The 21,652-nt window shown below is 42.4% G+C and overlaps 1 protein-coding gene across 4 annotated transcripts in view; it reads left to right on the top strand.

Annotated features, from left to right (window-relative positions):
- Window positions 1-21,652, top strand: part of SORBS1 (sorbin and SH3 domain containing 1) — a 225,230-nt gene that overhangs the window by 119,987 nt on the left and 83,591 nt on the right. For all 4 annotated transcript variants that reach the window (XM_051619141.1, XM_051619139.1, XM_051619140.1 and 1 more), the window contains one exon: window positions 19,839-19,933. The gene's annotated coding sequence lies outside the window, so the exon portion shown is untranslated. The remainder of the gene's footprint in view (window positions 1-19,838; window positions 19,934-21,652) is intronic.

Here is a 21,652-nt window from a genome sequence, read left to right as displayed (position 1 = left end):
AACCCCTAATGTTTCCAGGTTCTTTCCATACCAAGTGGAGAAGGAAAAGCACTACCATGTAGGGATCAATTGCAGCTTATGTGCCTGTCCCAGTGCAGGCTGACTCAAATCCCTTATCGCTGACCATAGACAACAGAGGTAACTGTCTAGATGCCTGACATCTGGGTAACTCTAGTTAGGTGAAGTGGATCCTGCTGTTTCAGTTTGTCCCTCATGTTAGTACATGCGGATATGTTCATGTTTGTAGTCCAAGGCATCACTAATGTTATCTTGGGTGAGAATTATGTTTTACAAAGCTCAGGTATGCATAGGCTGGTGTGCAAAAGACAGTTCGGCAACATGTTTTCAGGAGACTCCTGCTGCTGGAAAGCACCTGGTAGCTGGCCTTCATGGGAAATGGAAGATGTGTAAAGTGGTGAATTAGGGATGGCCGGTTCTGCCCTGAACATATCACATAATTGTTCTGAAAGCTTACTGCTATTAATTTTTGTCTCTGTGGTCTGTAGTACTCTTTCTCTGTATTACTCTAGTTTCTGAGGCTTTAAAATGATTCTTATAATAGACAAAGCCTTCCTATGATGTTAGTATAAATCCAGGAATAAATCCAAATTCTGTAATTTTTTGAAACCTAGACGTGCTGGCATCCAAGCTGTACTGGGGGTTCCTTAACAAATAGTAGTACATGGAGAAACCCAGTCCATCGTTCTCGCAGGAGAGCTGGTATTTTGTTTGTATTCATTTTGTCAGGGGTGGGAGGAAGGAGTTGTAGTAAGATACTGTCTGTCCTTGTCTTCTCTTTTTGCATCAGTGGAATAAGAAAACCTGGTTTGATTGTCAGGCATATTGAATTTCTTGAATCAAGGGGGTCTGGTGTACAATGGGTAGAAGCGGTGTCAGATTCCACTCTGCCATCTGCTGAGCTGCTCCACTGCTGCGACCTGAGCTGTTTCCTGGTAGGGCCAGTTTAGATGGAAGGTACTTCCATGTGTGTCACAACTTCCCTTCCCTGGGCAGCTAACTTGTTTCACACAGTTCAACCAAGTTATGATATAGAGGTGACTTATGTTTAGTCCCAGACTGATTTCAAGATCATCTTGTCACAGAATCACAGAATGTTAGGAGTTGGAGGGGACCTCTGGAGATCATCTAGTCCAACCCCCTGCCAAAGCAGCTTCATGTAGAGTAGTAGGTTGCACAGGATGGCATCCAGGCAGGTTTTGAATGTCTCCAGAGATGGAGCAGTGGAGTGGTTATTACTCTCTTCAGAGTCATCCAATTTCGTCATTATGCCGTTTACACCATTTTCTAGTCAGGCTTGTCTTGGAGTGTGTCTGTTGAAGGGTGTCAACTTCACTGTATAAGCATATCGATTAACTCTTAGTATCTTGATTGCAGACGTGAAGCCCCAAATCACTTTGGTTATTTAGAGAAGCAGTGCCTGAAGATGGCTTGCTGTGTTATTGAGGATGCTCTTTGTCATTTCAGGAGTCTACTGGCTACACTGTGTAGACTCAGTTCCTCAGGCTGCTCGTGGCCTCCTTTGGTTCTCTAGTCAAAACATCCTGCCTTTGCAGCAATTTCTCATGTAGTTACAGCAATAGGGACTTATTGGCTTAGAGCTGCTATGAAGTTGTTGAGATGATACATGTTACAGAAATGTTTCATTTTGTTCTGACTGAAAGCAGCATTACTGTTCACCTTGTAATTCTCTTTAAGAAGAGAACGTCAGGACTTTAGCACCTATAGCAGTTCTTTTACTGCATCGCTGGGCAAGTTCTTGCTATTTGTAACAGCATAGTTTCCATTTGTCATGACAGAATATTTCTAAGCTTCACTCATTATTTAGGACTGGATTATATTGCTTTGTTTCTGTAGATGCTTTCATCAGAAACCAAGTCCAGATGTAGTGGGTTGGCAATAGATCAGGATGAACTACCAAAGGTTTTGCTGAGACTAAATAAGGTTTAAATATTTTCGTTCTGTTTCCTCTTCACCTTACTAATCATCCTGGCATTGACAGAAGCAAGGCTGCTTTCCTGAGTGTTGATCACCCTTCTGCATAGCCAGTAACTGCTGTTAGCAGTGTTTAAAATACAAGTGACTTGTTGATGCAAGAGAGAGACAGGAGTTTGAATAGCTAACCCTCCTTGTTTTAGCAAGCCTATTAAGATGTCAAGTGGCTCATGCAGTGGACAAGATTCTGAGACCTGCAGTAGCACAGCCCTGACATTTGGAACTGGCAGCCAGCCCTGAAAGTAACAGTGCGCTCAGTCTGTTTTCACAGTGGTTCTCCTCACAGGTCTATATCTGGTAATAAGCTGTTGCTGGCAATTTGAATGGCAATTCAGACTAATTGCCAACAGTGTTGTCACCTGTCACAAACAATTAATGATCAAATACTGCCTCTTTGCAACTCTGGGCAATTACCACGTGTGTTTAGAAGATGTGTTATAACTTACTGTGATCAGGAAGCAACAGCATTATGCTGACTTTTTTTTTTGCCTTGTGTTTCTTGAAGAGTACTAGTGGAAGCTAATTTGCTTCAAGACATGGCTCTCTCTGGCCCACAGAAGGCATCCTTTGTTTTCAGCACACAAAGCCAAGAGTAAGGGATGGCTTACGCTTGGAGCAGGGTGTGTGACAAAATATTGCTTTAAGGGCACTCATGCCCCCCAAAAGGCCTTGTGGTGAGGCAGTTAGACTTTAAGTCATTATCTCAGAATAAATAACACAACCTCTAATGCCTCAAACAAAGGTCTTAGAGCAATGTGGGCTTTATGGAAAGTGCTGATCCGGTTTTTAGCAGTTGAGTCAGTAAAACAGCATGACTTGGCATCTGCTTAGTTATAGAAGAGGTTGGGGAATGATATTGCTTGCCAGATATGCAAAGCATTTGTGTGATTTTCTTCAGCAAAGATATGAAATACATCCTACTCAGTCTAGGCTAAGGAGGAACCCTGGGGCTAGGAAAGTGCAGGGCTGTGAATGATAAATGGAAATTGGAAAAGCTGCAAACCCCCAGGGAGATGCCTTGTCTCCCACCTGCTTGAGGCCAGCCTGTGGTGGTGATAGACCTGCCTCTGGATTGAAGTCCTAGGACAGTTCTCTATGTGACACAGTGGAATGATGAGATTTGACAGAAGATGAAAGTGAGTTTAGGCTTCTATTTCAGAAGAGTACTGTTGGAACTTCCTGATGTGATTAGGGCCAGTACTGCTTTTCTGCTGATAGGTCTCTGATTTGTGATACAATTTAGTTGTGCATGAAGATAAAATGACAACTGTTCACATCTTGTTTCCTTAAAGCTATCATAGGAAACATCTCAAACACTGCAAGCGAAGTAACTGTAGACACTATTTAGTTACCACTGTCAAATATGTTGTATGTTCTGTCTTCTACAGATGGAATTTTGATTTCTGAAAGCTCTAAGTTAGAGTTGGTTTTTTTTTTTACCTCTCTGGGGTTAGTCTTCTGAATACTTTCCCATGAATTATGCAAGTGAGAGGGAGAATAAAATGTGCCAGTATACATCCACATTTAGTTCACAGAAATTACTAGAGCAGAATTGATTTGAATTGCAGAATTTTGTCTTCTTCTAGGAAACACGTATCAGTGACTTCAGTGGATCAGTCTGTCTTCTATGTCATTCTCTACAAGTGAAATGGCTCACTTGGATATGGAATATAAACTGCATTAAAAATATTTAGTCACCCACCTTTTCTACAGAAGACGTGCTGCATTCCTCTTTCTTGGTTATTACATGACAATTTTATGATAGCAAAGCAAGAGAGGATTAATTTGTACAAGAAGTCAGGTCAGGTCCACGTGAAGAACATATGACTGGTACACTATGACAGAAATGTATGCATACTGTGATTGTAAGTTATGGAAAAACTTCACCTTGTGGACAGAGATCACTCTGCCTCCCTCATTCACGGAATCATAGAACGCCAGGTTGGAAGGGACCTCAAGGATCACCTGGTCCAACCTATTTAGATAATACAATAGTTTATATGAGATGGCTCAGCACCCTGTCAAACTGAGTTTTAAAACTGTCCAATGTGGGGGAATCCATCCCTTCCCTTGGGAGACTATTCCAGTGTTTGACTGTCCTCATGGTGAAAAATTTACCTCTTGTATCAAGTCAGAATCTCCCGAAGTGCAGCTTGTGCCCATTACCTCTTGTCTTTTCCATGTGACACCTTGTAAAAAGGGAGTCTCCATCTTCTTGGCAGTCACCCTTCAAGTACTGGAACCTGGTAACGAGATCTCCCCTAAGCCTTCTTTCCTCAAGGCTGAACGAACACAGTTTTTTCAGCCTCTCCTCATATGGTAGGTCCTCCAGTCCTCTGATCATCCTTGTGGCCCTTCTCTGGACCCTCTCCAGCCTGTCCCCATCCTTTTTATGATGCAGGGGCCAAAACTGAATGCAGTACTCCAGGTGTGGTCTGACAAGCACTGAGTAGAGTGGGATGATGACTTCTTTATCTCCGCTGGTGATGCCCTTGTTGGTGCAGCCCAGCATCCTGGTGGCTTTCTTTGCTGCTGCAGCACACTGTTGAATCCTGTTGAGCCTGTTATCCACGAAGACTCCCAGGTTCTCTCCAGCCTGGTGGATCCCAGTCTGAACTGCACTCCTGGGTTATGTGTTCTCAAGTGCAAGACTTTACACTTACACCCATTGAACTTCGTAAGGTTCCTGCTAGCCCACTCCTCCAGTCTGTCTATGTCATCCTGGAGGGTGGCTCTTCCTTGTGGAGTGTCAGCCTCTCCACTCATCTTGGTATTGTCAGCAAACTTCATCAGGATGCTCTTGATCCTAACATCCAGGTCACTTACAAAGATGTTAAACAGCATTGGGCCCAATATCAATTCCTGGGGTACCCCACTTGTGACCAGTTTGAGGACCACTTGTCAAGGCCATAATAAGTCAGTTTCTCCAGGTGGAGGTTGTGGGGGACTGTGTCAAAAGCCTTGGGAAAGTCCAGGTGGATGATGTCCACTGCTTGCCCTGCATCAACTAAGCACATTACTTTGTCGTAGAAGGCAATAGGGTTTGTCAAGCACGGTTTGCCCCCAGTAAATCCATGTTGGCTTTTCCTAGTTACATGCTTTAATTGACGTGTGACAGTCCCCAGGGGGATTTGCATTGTCTAAAAAGAAGCAGCGGGATCCCAGTGCATGGATATAACTGCACTGACACAACCATGGTAAAGTGAGTAATGGATCATGCTTTATATCAGTACCTCAGCAGATCTGCTTTCTCTTTTTCAGCTCCCTCCTTTTTCAAGGGTTCTAGTCTTATTCCAGTTAAACAAAGAGCTGCTGCTTTAATGCTTTTGCAGTGGGGCTGGAGAATTCACTTACATAAAATTCCTTGAAATCAGTGGGTGTTTTGCCTTAGAACATACCAGGTTTACTTCTGAACTTAAAAGGTTTATTGTCACTACATCACACACACAAGACAAAGAGGTGTGATAATTGGTGGCTCAAGGGGCTGTGGAAAGCTGTGGGTTTGGCTAAGAAACTCTTTCAGCATGGAGGTGACTTCAGGGTGAAGCTAAGGCTCATCAGACAAGGTATTCATGAAGTTGCCACTGTGGCATGGATGTACCTTGACAGTCTAACTAGTGCATACTTCTAACGTCCTTAGACTATTCTGTTGAGGTCTTCTTTACAAAATACAAGAAGTGTCTGGCTCAATAAAAAGCAGGAAAAAAAAAAAGAGAAATTTTAAAATAATTCTTGTGAAAGTTTTATTCGGCTTCTCTTGGCACGTAACACAGCTGGGAGCTTCTACTTATGTGAGCTATGGATACTTTGGAATGAAGTAGTAGCCCTTCTAAGATTTGAATATGTTTCAGGAGTAAAATGTTGGCCATGAGCACACATTATAAATGACTATATTACAGTTAAGCACTGTCACACTCACTGCTTACAGTCCTTGCAGATTTTAGCAGTCAAAGAACTGTGTCTGTAAAGCTGTGTACCTCTTGATGTTAATCTTCAGAATGGGGACATCTTTCTGACTTGTTCCAGTCCTGTCATGCTTGGTTTTTTTGCTCTGATTACTGGGAAATGTGGTGGAACAATGCTGGCTTATGTTTGCTGAGGAGTACAATGCAATGGAACTTCCCTAGATCCTGGGAGCTTAGCTAAAGGGCATTGCATGTCTTTGTTAGTGTTTGAACATCTGCTTAGTTAGCAAACCCCAAGCCAGGTGAGTACCTTGCTATTCTTAGGACAAAACTTATAATGTTTGAACAACTTGTTGAAAATGTTTAGGCCCAGCACTGCTGCAGCTAGCCTAGCTGTGCTACAATAAAGCCAAGTCCTTCTATTATCTGAATGGATGGAGGGGAAAAAAATATTTCTAATCATTATTCTTGGGCATTGGACTAGATGATATTTTGAGGTCCTTTCCAACCCCTAAGATTCGGTGATATATTATAGTAAAACACAAGGCAGCTGAGTTACTGTTCTTCTTAAATATGGGTCACTTTTACCCTGAAGTCATGTCCGAAAAGTCTTTCCAGGGTTTAGCATCCAAAGGATATCATCTGCTTGAGTCAAAGCGTCCTTCACTTCTGACTGCATGCCCAGGCTCTGCTTAGCAGCCCCTTGTCTAGGACAAGCAAGTTGCTTACATGGGGAGTGTCTGCTAAATTCTCCACCTTTGCTAAAAATGTGCAGGTGTGATAAATGATGGAGGGGTGAAAGCAGTGAGAAGGAAGTTTTTTGCCTTTCTGTTAGTATGCTTGTTTCCCCACAGCAATGATTTGGTCTAGTCTATGAAGTCAAAGGAGTCTTTACGTATAAACTTCAGTCTTTAGGTCTGAAGGGAAGGAGGCTTAGCACAAGATCTGGCACAAGGTTAATAGAAAATTCATCTAACCAAGATGTGGTCTCATAAATGACAGCACTGTCTCAGGTTTAAAGTTTTGACTTGGATTAAATGTATAAACATTTGCAAAGACAACAGTAAGAGTAGCTAGAAGTTTATGCATTACTTAATAATGAACAGACCAGGTTAGATTTGGATATCTAATGCTGGTTAAGTTACTCATGTGCTTCTCTCAGATTTTAATATTTTTTTTCTTGTTTGTAAAAATGGAAACATGGAGCAGTGTTACCTCAGAACCATGTCACAAATCACAAGAATACTGGATAGTTTTGTCTTAGCTTTACAGCAGTGTCCTTTCTCCCTTTTGAAATTCTGCAACCATATTTGACTGTTCTGTCTGTGCTATCCTAGACATCTTTGCTGCTTTTGTCAAGCACATGGCTTAGTTGTCTCTTGGCACCAATTTATAATAATCTACCATATCTTTTGTCTCTGACTTTTTTTTTTAATGGTAAGTCTGATGAGTTTGTAGTTCATTTGAGTATTTGTGAGGTGTCCTCATCTCTCAGATATTTAATGACCATATTAGGGAAGCTCTGAAAGCCCAGAGAATCTGGTTTATAGGATTAGTTCTGAAAGTTTAGTATGCTTACAGGATTTGAAAAACAACTTGACTCGACAGCTTGCATTTTATGCAAACCTGTAAACAAGACACTAATCAAAGCTTGGCTAGTTCATAGGTATGAATGCTTTAATAATATCTCATGGCAAACACAAGAAAAGTCTGATTATTCAGATTCATGGATAGCATCTATTCTGGTGAGTGACCTCTTAGAATAGGTACAAAGATATAGGCTGTTCATTCACCATCCCGAGTGACACCTCTAAATATGAAGGACCAGCATATCCGTGCAGGATGAGGAAGCGTTGATGTCTTCAGTGTTTTTTTCTGTAGAAGGAGAAATTCTGAGCAGCTGTGCTCCATTCTTAACTGCATTACCATTGTATCTCACGTCCCATGGGATATTTAGCTATGAAATGTATCTGCCTCTGCTTTTTGATAGAATCCAAATGAATTGGACTTTCAATGCAATAACAAGGTTGTGTTTAATGTTACGAGGTACTTGAATTTTAGGTAGTACCAACATCTTTCTATGCCATTTTGATTTTTGTTTTCCTCTGAGCCTTTGATATGTTTTTCAAGCTTATTTTCTGTAGCCACAAAGGCAGCTGAGGTTCTGAAATATTCATGTGCTTCTTTAATTAAAAAAAAAACAGAAACAACAAACAACAGCAATAATAATAATAGTTTTAAAAGCCCCTTAAGGTTGGCTATATCTACTCTGCAAGGCAATGGAGCTATGACAGTTTTTTTCTGCAGTGAAAGTGCTCAACTTTGCAGAAAGGTCAGGTAGTTACCAGCTCTGAAGGATGATGCCGACAGCTTGGGCCTTCAGAGGTGATAAATAGAGTATTTAAAGGGAAGTCAGTCTTTAGGAATGTGAGAAGTAAACACTGCCAAGGCTTCATGTCTATTTACAGTGGAAATACCCACATGAATGCTTAATTGATCTCACCTGCGGACCTGGAACAGCCTGCACTGTGCCCAGGAGCACAGTGCTCCATAGCTAGGTAGCAGCTAGCTCAGAGCTCTTTCACATACCTCTGTATAGCCCTGTGTTCTGCAAAGTAGGCATTCCCAGGAAATGATTATTTTTTTCAGTTGAAACCTAAGATTCCTGGTTACTTCATGAGCTAGAGTAGCTCAGACTTTGCAGAAAAACCCAGCTATTGTGGGAATCGCAGTCAAAGCACAAGAGCTGGCATGGCTGGGCCTCATGCAGTCAGTCCACATTTGATTTGCAACTGGTTTGTGTCCCCAGAGTTCACAGGGACAGAAACCCTCCTGCAAGGCAGAATCAAATTGTTTCATGCCTGCTGCAGAGTAAACTGTGAAAGGAGCTGTATTCATGGAGAGCTACTGCTCTGGTTCTTATGTCTTCTTTTTGCTGATCTCAACACCCTGTTCTCACATTTCTCAAGTCCTGGCTGACTGAGGCACATCCTCCTGTGTCAGTGGGACAGAACTTCCTGTCAAGTGTATTAATGGAAGACAGATTGGAAAGCAGTGTTCACTGCAAGATTCAGCTCTCCTGTCTCTTGAGCTTTTGGAATAACTGGACATATTAGACTTCAATGCTAAGAGACAGAAGAAAACCTTGGATCTTATTCAGGTTTGGCTCCTTCTAGCTATGCCTGACACCTGGCAGGATGTTGCAGCAGCCTGAGGTGTTTGCTGCTGGGGGTCTCTGTGCACAGGAAGAAGCAACTGAATCTCTGCTAGAGGATCCTCAACTAAGCACAGCATTGTCCTGCCCCCAGCACCCAGAGCACTTGTGCTATGATCAAAGGGAGGCATTGCCTCCTGAGAAATGTCACCAAGTATTTAGAAAATCATTCTGCTAGGCAGTGTTTCAGCTTCTTATTTTATGGCTCTCAGGTCCCTTGTCCTTTGATATCATAGGCCTTTGCATTAAAGTAGGATCTGTGTTTCCTAACTGAGAATGCCTGGAAGATCATGTGTGAAGTCATGTGTTGTATGTTCACACTATTGCCACTTGAAATGTTATTGAATCAGTATGTGGTGTGTGTGTCTGTCCCAGTTAAGTGATTTCACTTAAAGACTTATGAAGGGCGTTTGTTTGTCATGTAAGAATACATGTTAGAATGACTTTTGTTTGCCTTCTGCTTCTGATCCTTTCTGGTTCTTCAAGTTCTTTTCTTCAATGTGAGTATCAGTAACTCCCTGTTTTTATTTCGGAGGTTTTTATTAGATTAGATGAAAACTGAGGTTGTCATGCAATTTTCTGTTTCCATCAGGTGAGGCTTTATGAAAACATCACCCATTGTAAGATTTGACAACACCATACTAGATAAGCAATGTCCAAGGTTGTGTCAAATGGGGAGGTGGCACCTTGTGCTGTGCCCGTTCTTAACTGACTGGGAGATTGTATATCGTTTAGAGCAGCTCCCTAAGTCAGTGTGGGGAATTCTGAATGGTTTCAAGCATCGAGAATCCCCCAGGAATTTTTTGGTTAAAGGCTGAATGTTATTACTTGACTAGGACTATGTGAGAAGACTTCAGTATTTTTGCATAGACATTTTGGAACTATTGCAGTTGCTGGAACAGTGGATGTTAAAAATCTGGGCTGGTATTTTGGCATCATGGCTTTGTTGAAGACAGGGTGGCTTTTAAAGCCACTTTACAAGAAATTAATCTCTGTCAGAGTTCATGCATTTAGTGGTGGTCTGAGTAGGAAAACCAAAAGACCAAAGATGGAGTTTTTTGTGCTTATCTTCATTTATAGGAGCAGACTGAGTCACAGCTGGGGCAGACTTTAGGGGGCGAAAGGCTCTTGAGCTAAAGTAATCAGCTTGCTGCTGTGGTCATTAGCTTTCCAGCTTGCTAGAGGAATAGAAATACCAGTCTTGTACCAGACAATGCTGTAGTCTTCCTCACTGGCAGTGGCACAACCCAAAACTTCTGAGAACTTGAACCAGTGCTTCCCCACAGTTTGGCACCCATCACACACAAGGCCATGTAGGGCCAAATAGGAATTTTACAGCCTTTTTAATTCCAACAATGACTGAGAAAGGGCAGACCCTGCCTGAAGGCACAAGCGTAGGGCTGCAAAAATGGAAGAGAGTGGTGTGTTTAGGCTGATTATCCTTGTAACTTTTCATGTAGCTCTCCAGGCTGTAGGTATTATTTATGTTAATTTAATTGTTTAATCCCTTTTAAAAGCCAGTAAAGCTATTTCCCTACAGTATTCCCTCCTTGCCCTGTGGTAACAAATTCCTCAGGATGAATTTATGCCACTTTAAAAAACTTATTTTTATAAAAGAATATCTATTACATATACTGCCTTTTTATAGTGTGGAGCAAGATAAATTGGCATATCCCAATCTTGCTTCACAATTACTCATTCATTGCTTCACTTACAGCCTGAAATTAATCAGTTTTTCTTCTTCTGTCTTTTCCAGCTAAATATTTCTCTAATCTTTCCTTGTAACCTCAATGTATATTTGTATTTTTTAGTCTCTTAAGCATTTATTTGATGCAGTTGTCTAATCTTTCAAGGTTCCTTGGTATTATTTAGTTATGCATTGGTTAGCGAGTCAGATTTTCTGGGTGGCTGCTCCAAGAGTCTGCCGGATTCTTCTGGGGCTGTTGCCTGGAACATTATTAATCCCAGCCCAGATAATGATGTAGTCCCCAGGTCTTCATACAGAACAGCTTCCATGTCTGTGATCCAGGGCTGATCCTTGCATTACTCCCTTTCTGTGCTTGAGACAAGCAGGAATTTTCTTAAGTTGTGTTTGTGGAGCCCTACAGGCAGGGTGCTGCATAGTCCATCAGCAGCCATAGCAGCCTTGAAACTGTCTCCCGTGTTCTCCCCTTCAGCATCCCAGACCAGTACAATGCAGAGTGTAGTAGCTGTAACTTGGCATGTTCTGGTCCAAACAGTGATCATCTGAGAGCTGCTCTTTAACTGGCTTAGACTCCTATAAATGCCATATGAGCAGGAAATTTTTCTTAATGAGATTTTTTTTTTTAAGGATGCAGCCATACCTGATGTAACTTTGCCAGCTCCTTTGTTACTTGCAGTGTTCAAGCCCAATATACAGATTTGGCAGGGAATCTCATGAGAATTTTTCTCATAGTGATTACAATCAGTTTTCTTCTGTTATGTATAGACATCAAAACATGAGGTTTAAAGAAATATGAGACATGAATTTGTTCTTTAGAACAGGAAGCATTTTTCTTTCCTGTAGTCCTGATGGAGAGCCTTAGCGTTTGCCCTTTGTTTTGCCAAGAGCAGATCATGTTGTTTCAGGGTCTGAGTCTAATTTCTGAATTGGAAGAGCAGCATAGAGAAAAATAACTCCATTTAGTCACAGTGGAAAAATAAAGCAGTCACATATGCAAACACGTATGTATAAGCACATGCAGACAAGGGACAGAAGCCAGCCGTGCAGCAGACATGCGTGCCGTTTCATCACAACATGGAGCTCAGGTCCAGAGAAAGCAGAGGGGCATTTTGCATCAGTTACACAGCTCACAGACAGTATGACTGTGTCAGCTTTTCTGTGAGCTGATAGTGACCCCATGCTGTGCACTATTCCTTTCCTCATTTCCATCTGTTCAGTGTTTCACAGCTTCTCAAATCACTGGAAGCCTGCTATTGATCTTTAGATGTGTTCCAAATTTGCTGTAGATTTTATACAGTGACCTCATACTGCCAGAAAAAAAAGAGATGTCAGGACACCTTCAGCCCAGTATCTGCCCTTAAATAAATGGAAGATGTTTGAAAATCATTGCAACCTGTTTATAACCCTCTGGGAATGCCTGAATTGAAAGAGAATTGCCACCATCTTGGTGGTTGTTGATCTCTGCAGAGTAGATCTTTCTTTTCATAGAGGAATTTGGCCACTTTACCTTTTGTTCTCTCTATTTCGGTGTATGAGCATCTCTTTTGTGCTATATACATGACAGCACCAAATCATTACAGTTGCATCTGTCTTAGTGCAGCATATAGGGATTTCACTTGCAGGCAATACAGTCTCTGCATTAAATCAGACACATTCTGCTCTGGCAATGGCACATCTGCCTGACATGCCCCATTGCTCCTGCAATCTAGAGCTGAACCCTCTTGATGTCATTCCACTGTTCCTTTACTCATTTTCATCTGTTTGTCATTCCAGAGCTTACTGAATAATGGAGAGACAGTGATTGCTCTTGAGATGTCATAAGCTTGTCGTAAGCATTTTCTTTCCTTTAATAGCCTCCTTTGTCAGGTGATGCAGTTGGAGGATACAATTAGGGGAACTGACAACTTATTCCAGCTGTTCTGCTGAAGCAAATGCCAGTGGCTCTTCTCTGTGTTTCCCTGCTCACTGTCCACATTGATTTTCTATTTTTCTTGGCAGAAATACTGAAGCCCATTATTGTAGTCACTGAAAATTAAGGGAACCTTGTCCCTTGAAGTGTCAGAACAGGAGAGATTTTTAGCATTAGGGAAGTGAGGAAAATAAGTACTTGTACTTTAAAGGTTTACTGATATAAAGTCTAAGGCAAGAAACTTGCTCCTGTGCTGAATTTTGCATGCTTCACTCTTTCTCTGTTTATTGAGGTAAAATTCATTACCATAGTTGTTAGCTGTCAAAAATTATGTGGAGTTAACTCATGTGGCTGGATTTTAAAGTCCCAGCTTTATTTACAGCCAAGTAATGTTTGTTTCAAGCTGTGATAAAGATCTTACACCTTAGGACTCCAAGGTCAGGTAGAAATAAAATTCTGTCTTCCTTGCACAGTGTTCTTGAGATGCAAAGGGAGGATGTGAGAGGAAAAGGCACCTGTCTCCTGCAGGAGTACTAGGTGCTGGCTATGGACAGGGTCAGAGCCTAGTAGTGCACCCCCAGAACTGCAGCTACTGTGCCCTGCCTGTGTGGAGTATCTCTGTGTCAGACTGCAGCATTTTCCTCCTTGCTACAAAGCCCTACATGAGTGATATTGCACAGGGTGGGGAAATAATTACTGCATTCTCTTTCTCTCCTTGACTGCTATGATTTCCTTTTTCTGGGCAGTTATAGTTCTCAGCCTTTCTGAACAAAGCATAGTGAGTATGACTTCGGTGAGATTTTTATAGCATTATTTCCCATCCCGGCCCCCCTCTGGCCCCACCCTTGGAATAAGGGGCTATTGTTTCCTCCCAGAGAAGTGTAATCAACATAGTGTCCGGAGGCAAAGTAACTATGTGTTTGACCCTTTGCCTTGGTCACTGACCCACATTTCATTCAAACATGGTGGTAAATAGTGACACTTCTTCTGTCTTTAAGACTTACGTAATGAATGAGGGAAGATAAGAATTTGAGGCATCTCTTACTATTTTGGGGACTGGGCTGCCTACCAGTTTTACTTCTTGAGAAGAAAGTGTTTAGTTTTGTGAGAATGAAGCGTGTGACTTATTCTCCTTGACATGCTTTAGTACATGTACTGAACAGTGATTTACATGAGAATGCATTGAGGCTCTGCTTGAGCTGACAGCACTCTGTGCACTTTAATCTCACATGTGGAAAGAGGAAATGAGTTAATCTGCAGTTAAATATAGAGGTGATGAAAGAGGTGGGAAGGGGAGGGGTTGACTCTAATCTCACTTAGGTTGGGGTCATTTGAGAGTAACCTCTGTATCTGGACAGTGTTACTCTGGGGTAAGTCATATCTCACCTCTGTGGAGCTGACAATATTAGCTAATGGAAAATGGTGACAAAGTGAGAATGTGCCCTAAGCTCTGGCATTGCTGCAGTGTTGTTCTTTCTGTTCACCCTCTACATGTTTTTTTGTTTTTCTTTTCAAGATGTAACCAGTGGATTGTAGGGGTAAGCAACTGCACATTGCTGAAATTACATTTATTGACCAAATCAAAGCGTGGATCAGTGTTGATCTGCAAGTTTGGTTCTCTGGACTTGCTGTAAAGATGTACCATGATTTTGTTCCTTTATTTTGCAGTTGGTGTTTGTTTTCTGTTTGTTCCTGTCCTCAGCTTTGAACTGGAGATGCAGAAGAACTGAGAAACAGGGATACCTCCTCCGTACATATCCCTTTCTCTTCTCTCTTTGTGGGCAAATGTGTTCCTAAAATCTGTGTTAGACTGAGAGCTGCCACTGACCTCTCCAGCTTCCTGTGTGCCAATGTGTTTTTGTTTTGGGAAGACTGCATTCTTGTATACCTTACTGGTATATATTAGCTGCTTCTGAACAGTTTCTCTCTGCAAAGAGCTGCTGGTATGCTCCCTGCTGATATGCCCAACCAGAAAGATAGCCACACCTGAGCAGAGGGGTACTTTGCACCAGGCTGGCACTGCTGCCAGACAGGGTGCACTCCCTGTGTCGTGAAGTGGTACATTGCCTGCAAGAGGTTGGAGAGGAAGTGAAATCAAGTTTGCTAACTCATTTGGGCAGGTAGAAGCAGTCTTTTGGGCATAGGATGAACAAACACTAAAGAGGAATTTCAGCAGCAGTCAAGAGTTGCTTCTTTGGAGAGGGCAGCTTGAGCTAATCTATTACGTGCTGACAGTGTTTTCTCAACAGAGTTGAACCCAACTAGTCCATGTAAGGAATTTGCATTTGGAGTTCACATACTGTATGTGTCATGTTTGCTGAGCAGTGGGTGAGGATAGCCACTGGTTTACATAAGCTCACTAAGATGGAAGGTCTCTCAGTTAGAAGAGTTCTTTTCTATACTGGAGAAAATATAAAACAGTTTTTAGAGATCAAGATCTACCCTGGAATGTACTTATACCTCTTTTGTTGCCTTCACTGGGAATCACATTCTTTTGCAGGATTTGGCCTGGCCTCGCGTATAGATTAGTAACAGCATCACTGTTGTCTTCACTCTTCCTGTTGGCCCAAAGCAATATTCTGTGAGTTGTTCCAGACCATAGGCACGGGCTGAACTCTGGCTGTCTGGCCCTAAGCAGTCCAAATAGATAACATACAAACAATCTGGTAAAATCTAAAAACTCTCCAAAAGCCAATAACATTAGAGATGGCTTATCAATTACAGGCTAATTCTCAGTATTATTATAAATTGTAATTAGCAAAAATGCTACCAGAATCTGATCTTTGCTGCAATAGCTGAGGATGGCATTTTTGTTGCATGTGATGCTTACTAAGCTAGAACTCCCAAAATGGAGTGGGTCAGATAAGAAATTTTTAAAAGATCCATTGATAGCACTTCTTAACTGAACCACAAGTCTTATGACTTCCAGAGTGGAAGAGCATAACCATATCTGAGACGAAGGACAAGCACCAACTTTGCAGATGAAGACAGGGACCCTTGTCCTCCCTTCCACACTGCTGCTTATTGCTGCACCTGTACTGATAGTTCATAACTTCACTCATAGCTTTGCCAGCTGAAGAGTGCATGTGAGCCCTGTCTGATGATCATCAAGAAAATAGATGAGCTTAATTTATCTTCACTGGTGATTCAGTTTAACTCGGTGGACTGTGCCTTCTGCAGATCATGGAGTGCTCACATGGACACTTCTGCTACCAGCACTGCAGGGAGTGTTAACCTTCAGCAGGTGGGATGGTAACAAGCAGCTTTCAATGGAAACATCTTCAAAAGATGGGTGTCAGTTTCCAGCCTTAGAGGCAGTATAGGCTAGTGAAAAGAGCATTGTGCTCGGAAAACAGGAGTCACAGTTTGTTCCTGGCACTGATCCTGGTGTTACGTGATCAGGTCAAGTCCCTTCTCATCCATGCATCTGTTTCCCCTTCATCTGTCTTGTCCATTTAAACTCCTTGAAAAAGGGGCTGACTGTTCTTATGTGAACAATGGCAAAATAATATTTTTGTTCTGCTATAGTCTTATAGACTTGCTTAAAGTTGTTCTTTTCTAAATGGCCTTTAGAACTGAGTATGCTTTGTTGTGTTTTTTTTCTTTTCAACCCTTTGCTTTTCCATTGCAAAGCTGGCCCCACACTGATGTGTTTGATGTTTTCATTGCCATTGTACTTGCTTTGATTTTGCAGCTCAGTGCTTAAAGCACAGGGTGCTGTACAAACAACGTGATGAAGTCAAACAGGGTCAGCCTCTTTTTCTTTTACCTTGAAAACAATGTGAAACTCCTGTGTTTCTTTTGCTTGGCACCTTCAGTTCTTGAGCTCAAGGCTGTGTGTGTCTAGCTGCCCTCCTGTCGTGTTCAGGTGTGAGATCACTTGGACAGAGCTTTCCATTGCTGCCTGTGGGGGTACTGGAAGCTGTGCTGTCTGCTTGGTTGTGTGTGAGATCAAGCTGTGAGGTGTGACAAATAAATGAAAGAATAGCAGTGTGCTGAGCTGAAGTCCATGTCTACTGTGGGTTAATTGTGACTAGGTGCCATTACCATGGATCACAAATGTAAGCATAGACTTGTCTTGCTGGATCATGCCAGGCTACTGTGACAAGGAGTTTTCTCCTGTTTCTCACCTCTCCTTTTGGCTTTTGGCAGCATTTCTTTCTCCATGGGAATGCGGTTTCAGTGTGTCCTGTGTCGAGCCCTTTTAAGAAGTGCCAGGTTACTGGCTGTTGATCTGAGAAAGGGAGAAGGAGCTGGATAGCTTGATTCTGCACTACCATAGTACGATCAGCCGCTGTATCGGCCCTCAGCATGAACAAAGCAGCCTCCAGAAGCACCTGTCAAAATGTAGACCTTGGTACTTCACTACTTTAAACTCATCCCCATCTTCTTCCTGCTGTTCCCTTCCCATGTGACTCTGAAAAGCCCCTTAATGGCAGGTTTGCATACCAGGACAGACTGAGGCTGTGGCAACCTGTAGTTGCCACAGTGATTTATTTGACTGCAGATCTGAACACTAAACTCAAGAAGTGTTTAGGCTTGAGGAAACCCCTACTTAAAAAAAACCAAAATCAAAACAACCAACAAACAACCCCACAGGAAACCTCTTTTCCAGCCACGTGGTGAGGTTTTTTGGTTTTGTGGTAGGCTTTTTTTCTCCACAGTTTGCTTGATTTCAGCACTCACCTGCATTGCTGCATTTATTCACAGCTCCCAGCTGGGAGCACTGGCCTGGCTCTGTGCTGCTTTTTGTAGCTCATGGAGCAGTTCAGTTCACCACTGGGGCCCAGGATGCTGACTGCTTGTCAGGAGTAGTCCAAGTACCTTTTGCATAGTTCAGTAGAAACTCTTTCAGTAGATGTTTCTGTTGCAGTGGTAATCAAACTCTACCAGCAGATAAAGCCATAACACAGCTGGGGTCTAACAAAATTAAAATTTAAAAATGTTGAAAATTTTCTGGCAGTGTCCTTCATCTCTGACACTGCCAGCTGCCCTAATTTTGCTGCCACTGACAGGAAGGGAAGTTTGGTTGCTAATGTTTGTCCAAACTGAATCCTTCCATGAATCCTGCATTGATTTTTCACCAAAAAATAGCTCCTTATGGTCTACTGGGAGTTAATGTGGGGCATATTTTAAAGGGGGAAGTTTAGTTGCGTCTTCTAGACTGGGGCACAGACCAGCCATAACCAGCACCCACATTCCCAAGTCTTGCTGTGCTCCTTGGCTATGTGCCAAGTTAGATCCTTAGTTGTAACAACTCTCAGCACTGGAATATTTTCCATCAGTAGCTTTTTCTGCCATTTACTTTCTCCTCCCCCTCTCAACCTAGCTCATAGTCCTTGTGATGAGTAACGAGTTCTATGCATTGGGCAGCTTTTGGTAGCTGGGACTCCAGCCAGCTTCAGTTTTTTGCCAACTCACAAGGACAGGGCAGGTTGGGAAAGCAAACAAATGGTAGTTAATGCCAGCAGGGCAGCTTCTTGTGTCACAGCAAAACTAAGGCTTGACCTTACTAGTGGAATATTAACTCTCTCTCTCAGTATATACTCTGGACAACTTTATGGGAAATTTTCTTCTCTATAGTAGTGACAAGCATTTCAAATGTGTCCTTTCATTGATCCTTTCTGTGTGTTGGAGAAACTACTAGACTGTCCTGGACAGAAAAATCTAGTTTGCTTCAACTTGTGTTCTAGTTGAAAAACTAGCCTGGTTCTTCTAGGCTTATTGTTTGGGATATTAGCAGGTCTTCTTTCAAGTCTTGAGGCTTGTAAACGTATCATATTTTTGGAGCTCTGTGCACATGTTCTGACATTGCTCCCAGCAAGGTCCCTGATACTCTAAAAGTTTTTATGTTTGAGCATCACCTTCCATTTTCTCCATGTCATGTTTATGCCCCACCTGCACTGTGATGAGGATGTGTAACTGGTGAGGCTTATTGGCTGGCAGGCTGGTTTTACCAGATCCTTGGAGATTCTGGTCTTGCATTGCTTGTTGAACGAAACTTGACTCTACTCCTCCCAGAGCTTGAATAAAACATGCACAAGGATTGGTTCAGTCATCCAGTGCAGGTATGTAATTTTGCTAGTTGGTGTCCTCAGGTTCTCTTTAAAGTTGTTAAGTACAGAAAAGTAGGAAGAAGGTAATATAGGGAGAGTCTGGGTTGCCCACTGGAAGAACCCCTTTCTTCACTCAGTGTGGAAGCTTAGAGTGACTAGCTGACTAGTTCAGCCTGTTAAATTACATTATTAAGGTTGGATGATGTCAGTGCTTACCCTATAAATCAAACTGCAAGGACATCTCTCTAGAGCCAGACTGCTGTTAATGTTATTGAGTGAAACAATGAAGCTGCAGAGCCATCTATCAAATCAGTATAAAATCTAACAATTTAGACTTAATATTGGACTGGAGTTAAGTAGTCACATTTAGTAAACCTCAATGTATGCATGGGGAAAAAAAAAAGGTCCTCTGTGGCTGTCCATCTAGCTGTGTACCCTAGCCAAAGAATTTGTCCGAAGACAACCTGGTAGGTTTTTATTAGTATATGTCTACTACCTGCCCTTCCGAGGGTTTTTGTTCCTGGAGCAGGGAGTTACATTTCGTGGCTGCCATAACCCCTAGCTCCCAGACCAGGCTCTATCAGCCTGTTGCTGCAGCAGGGATAGCTGCATCAGATGTGTATTCACTTATCTTTTTCTGCATTTTTGCAAAGCAGTATACTAAATTAAGCTGAAAACAGCAATGATTTACATGAGTAAAGAGACTGTAGGTTTTAGGGAGGCGTAAGTATTTGTGCTACTCAGCTGTCCTTGCTGCTTGGAGGGGATCTCTAGCAGAAAGGCAGGAAAATGGATGTGGTTTCAGCTTTCCCTGGAGACAGCTGTGAATACCGATTCCCACACAGAGGATGCTAGGATGTGGATCTGGTCAGCCTGCTGTTAATACTAACTCTGCTTCCTGTGGAGTAAGCAGAGGGAATTGCTTCATCTAGAAGTAACATTGTTTCTGTGAATGGCTGATTGGTACAGTCCTCTCAGAAATTGTGTTGGGCAGGAGGACTAGTGGCACTGATTGCATTTTCTTCTTTGACTTTAGGTATGTGCTGTTATGTAGCAGTTGCATGTGAAGAGAAGACGGAGTGGAAGCTGCGGTCCTAAGCTGGGCCTGAAGAGTTCAGCCAGCTGACTGGCGTGAGTACCCTTAAGGGGATGGGAAGGAGCACATCACTGGGAGACCTCAGTCTGTCCTGGGGCACCAAAATCCCATCTGTCTTTATCAGTTGCAGTGAAGGAGTTTTTCTTCCTGTAAGCAGCCTACCTGGGTTGTGCAGCAGAATTCTATATGTTGGTGAGAGCAGCACTCTATGATATGGGGGTTTTTGGTAGGTTAGCCAGTCCAAAGTGCCAGGTCTTGTAAGAGGATCAAGCTCCAAGTGTTGTTTTTGTGGTGAGTCATGGATGCATTAGATAAAACATAGTAATACCAGCAAGGATTAAATTTGCCTTTGCCACCATCAGATGTGTTCCTTGTTATTATCTGCATTTGTGACATCCTTTTCTGTTTATTTTGATGCTAGTGCCATAGTTCAGAAACACATGGAGGTAGCGGGACTTTGGAATTGGAGTGAGGGTTACATTTTAGGATAATAACCAAAGTTTAGCTACAAATCCAGTTTTAGCACTGGTGCCTGCCTGCATGGCAATAGTGAGCAGAATTCATTGACGTGTGATACACCATTGGGTTAGGCTTGAGAGGAAGATGGAAAGCTGTTTAGGATGTAACAAGCCATTTTTAAATCATTCTCCTCCTGCTGCCTTAGAAGCAAAACAACCTGCACCTTGTTGTTGAATCTGGACAATTACTAGGTCTCTTCTAGAGACGGGCTGTTTTACACCAAGCCTGAATATGATCCTGTGCTTTGGCTGCAAAAGGAAGGGAAGCTCCCTTCCCTCAGTTTGGCCACTTTAGAAGGAAGAGAACACAGTATTTGGTTTTCCTCCAGACAGAAAGATGCAGTCAGGATCTGGAAAAAGAGCATCTCCAAGAAACCCTCATTTTCAGAGATATGTCTGAGAGTGGAGGTGCTTCATGCTTGTGCTGTGGTTGACTTATGTCATCAGCCAAGTGGTGACATCTCCTTTCCTTCTTCCCTTATCCCCAGTGCCTGCTCCACCCTACTGGCTGCTGTCAAGTGTTATCAAGGCATAGCTCATCTGCATTTCAAGGAGCACATAGCATTGAGTACCATAGCCTGGATAGCCCATATGGGAGTTTGAAGAAGAATGGCTTACTCTTTAGCCCCTGTTCCAGGTTAGGTGGAGCTCTAAATGGCTCTTTTTACAGTATCTTTTCATATGAGAAAAAATGATTTGCTTTACTGTAGTCTGATGACTACTCCTTTCCTTTCATTGGAGACTCACGGGAATGCAGGGAAGTGCTTGTATACAATGTTATTTTTCAACTGTTGTTTTTTCAGATCTAATTGTGGCATTGTGTTGGTTTTTAATGTGACCTGCAATGCATGCTGCAGGTGAACTATTCTCTTCAGAATTTTAGTGCAGGCATCTGGCACTTAGCGGAGACGAAACAGTTCCAAGCTTGCCAAGCTGGATCAGAGGCACAGAAGGCGGAGGAAAAAAATCTAGCCACTGCATCAAGAAACAAAGCAGGTCTATGAAAACACCATGGGGAAATCTTGACTATATCTCTTGGTCTTGTGGGTGGTGGGAGTGACACAAAGTGAGGAAAACACTACCAAGTAGGTCCAAGGCTGTCTTAATTATTATTCCCAAAAAGGGGAAAAATTGCCCTTAGTGCATGCAGAGAACTTTTGCAGAGGTTGCTAGATTGTTGTTCTCACTGATGGCCATGTTTCCCAGGGCCTACTGGTCAATAGCTGCTGCCTTATT

The sequence above is a fragment of the Apus apus genome, chromosome 4, assembly GCF_020740795.1.
Source record: "Apus apus isolate bApuApu2 chromosome 4, bApuApu2.pri.cur, whole genome shotgun sequence".
NCBI lineage: Eukaryota > Metazoa > Chordata > Aves > Apodiformes > Apodidae > Apus > Apus apus.
The sequence above is the reverse complement of the archived record's forward strand: the minus strand, read 5'-3'. Positions and strand labels throughout refer to the sequence as shown.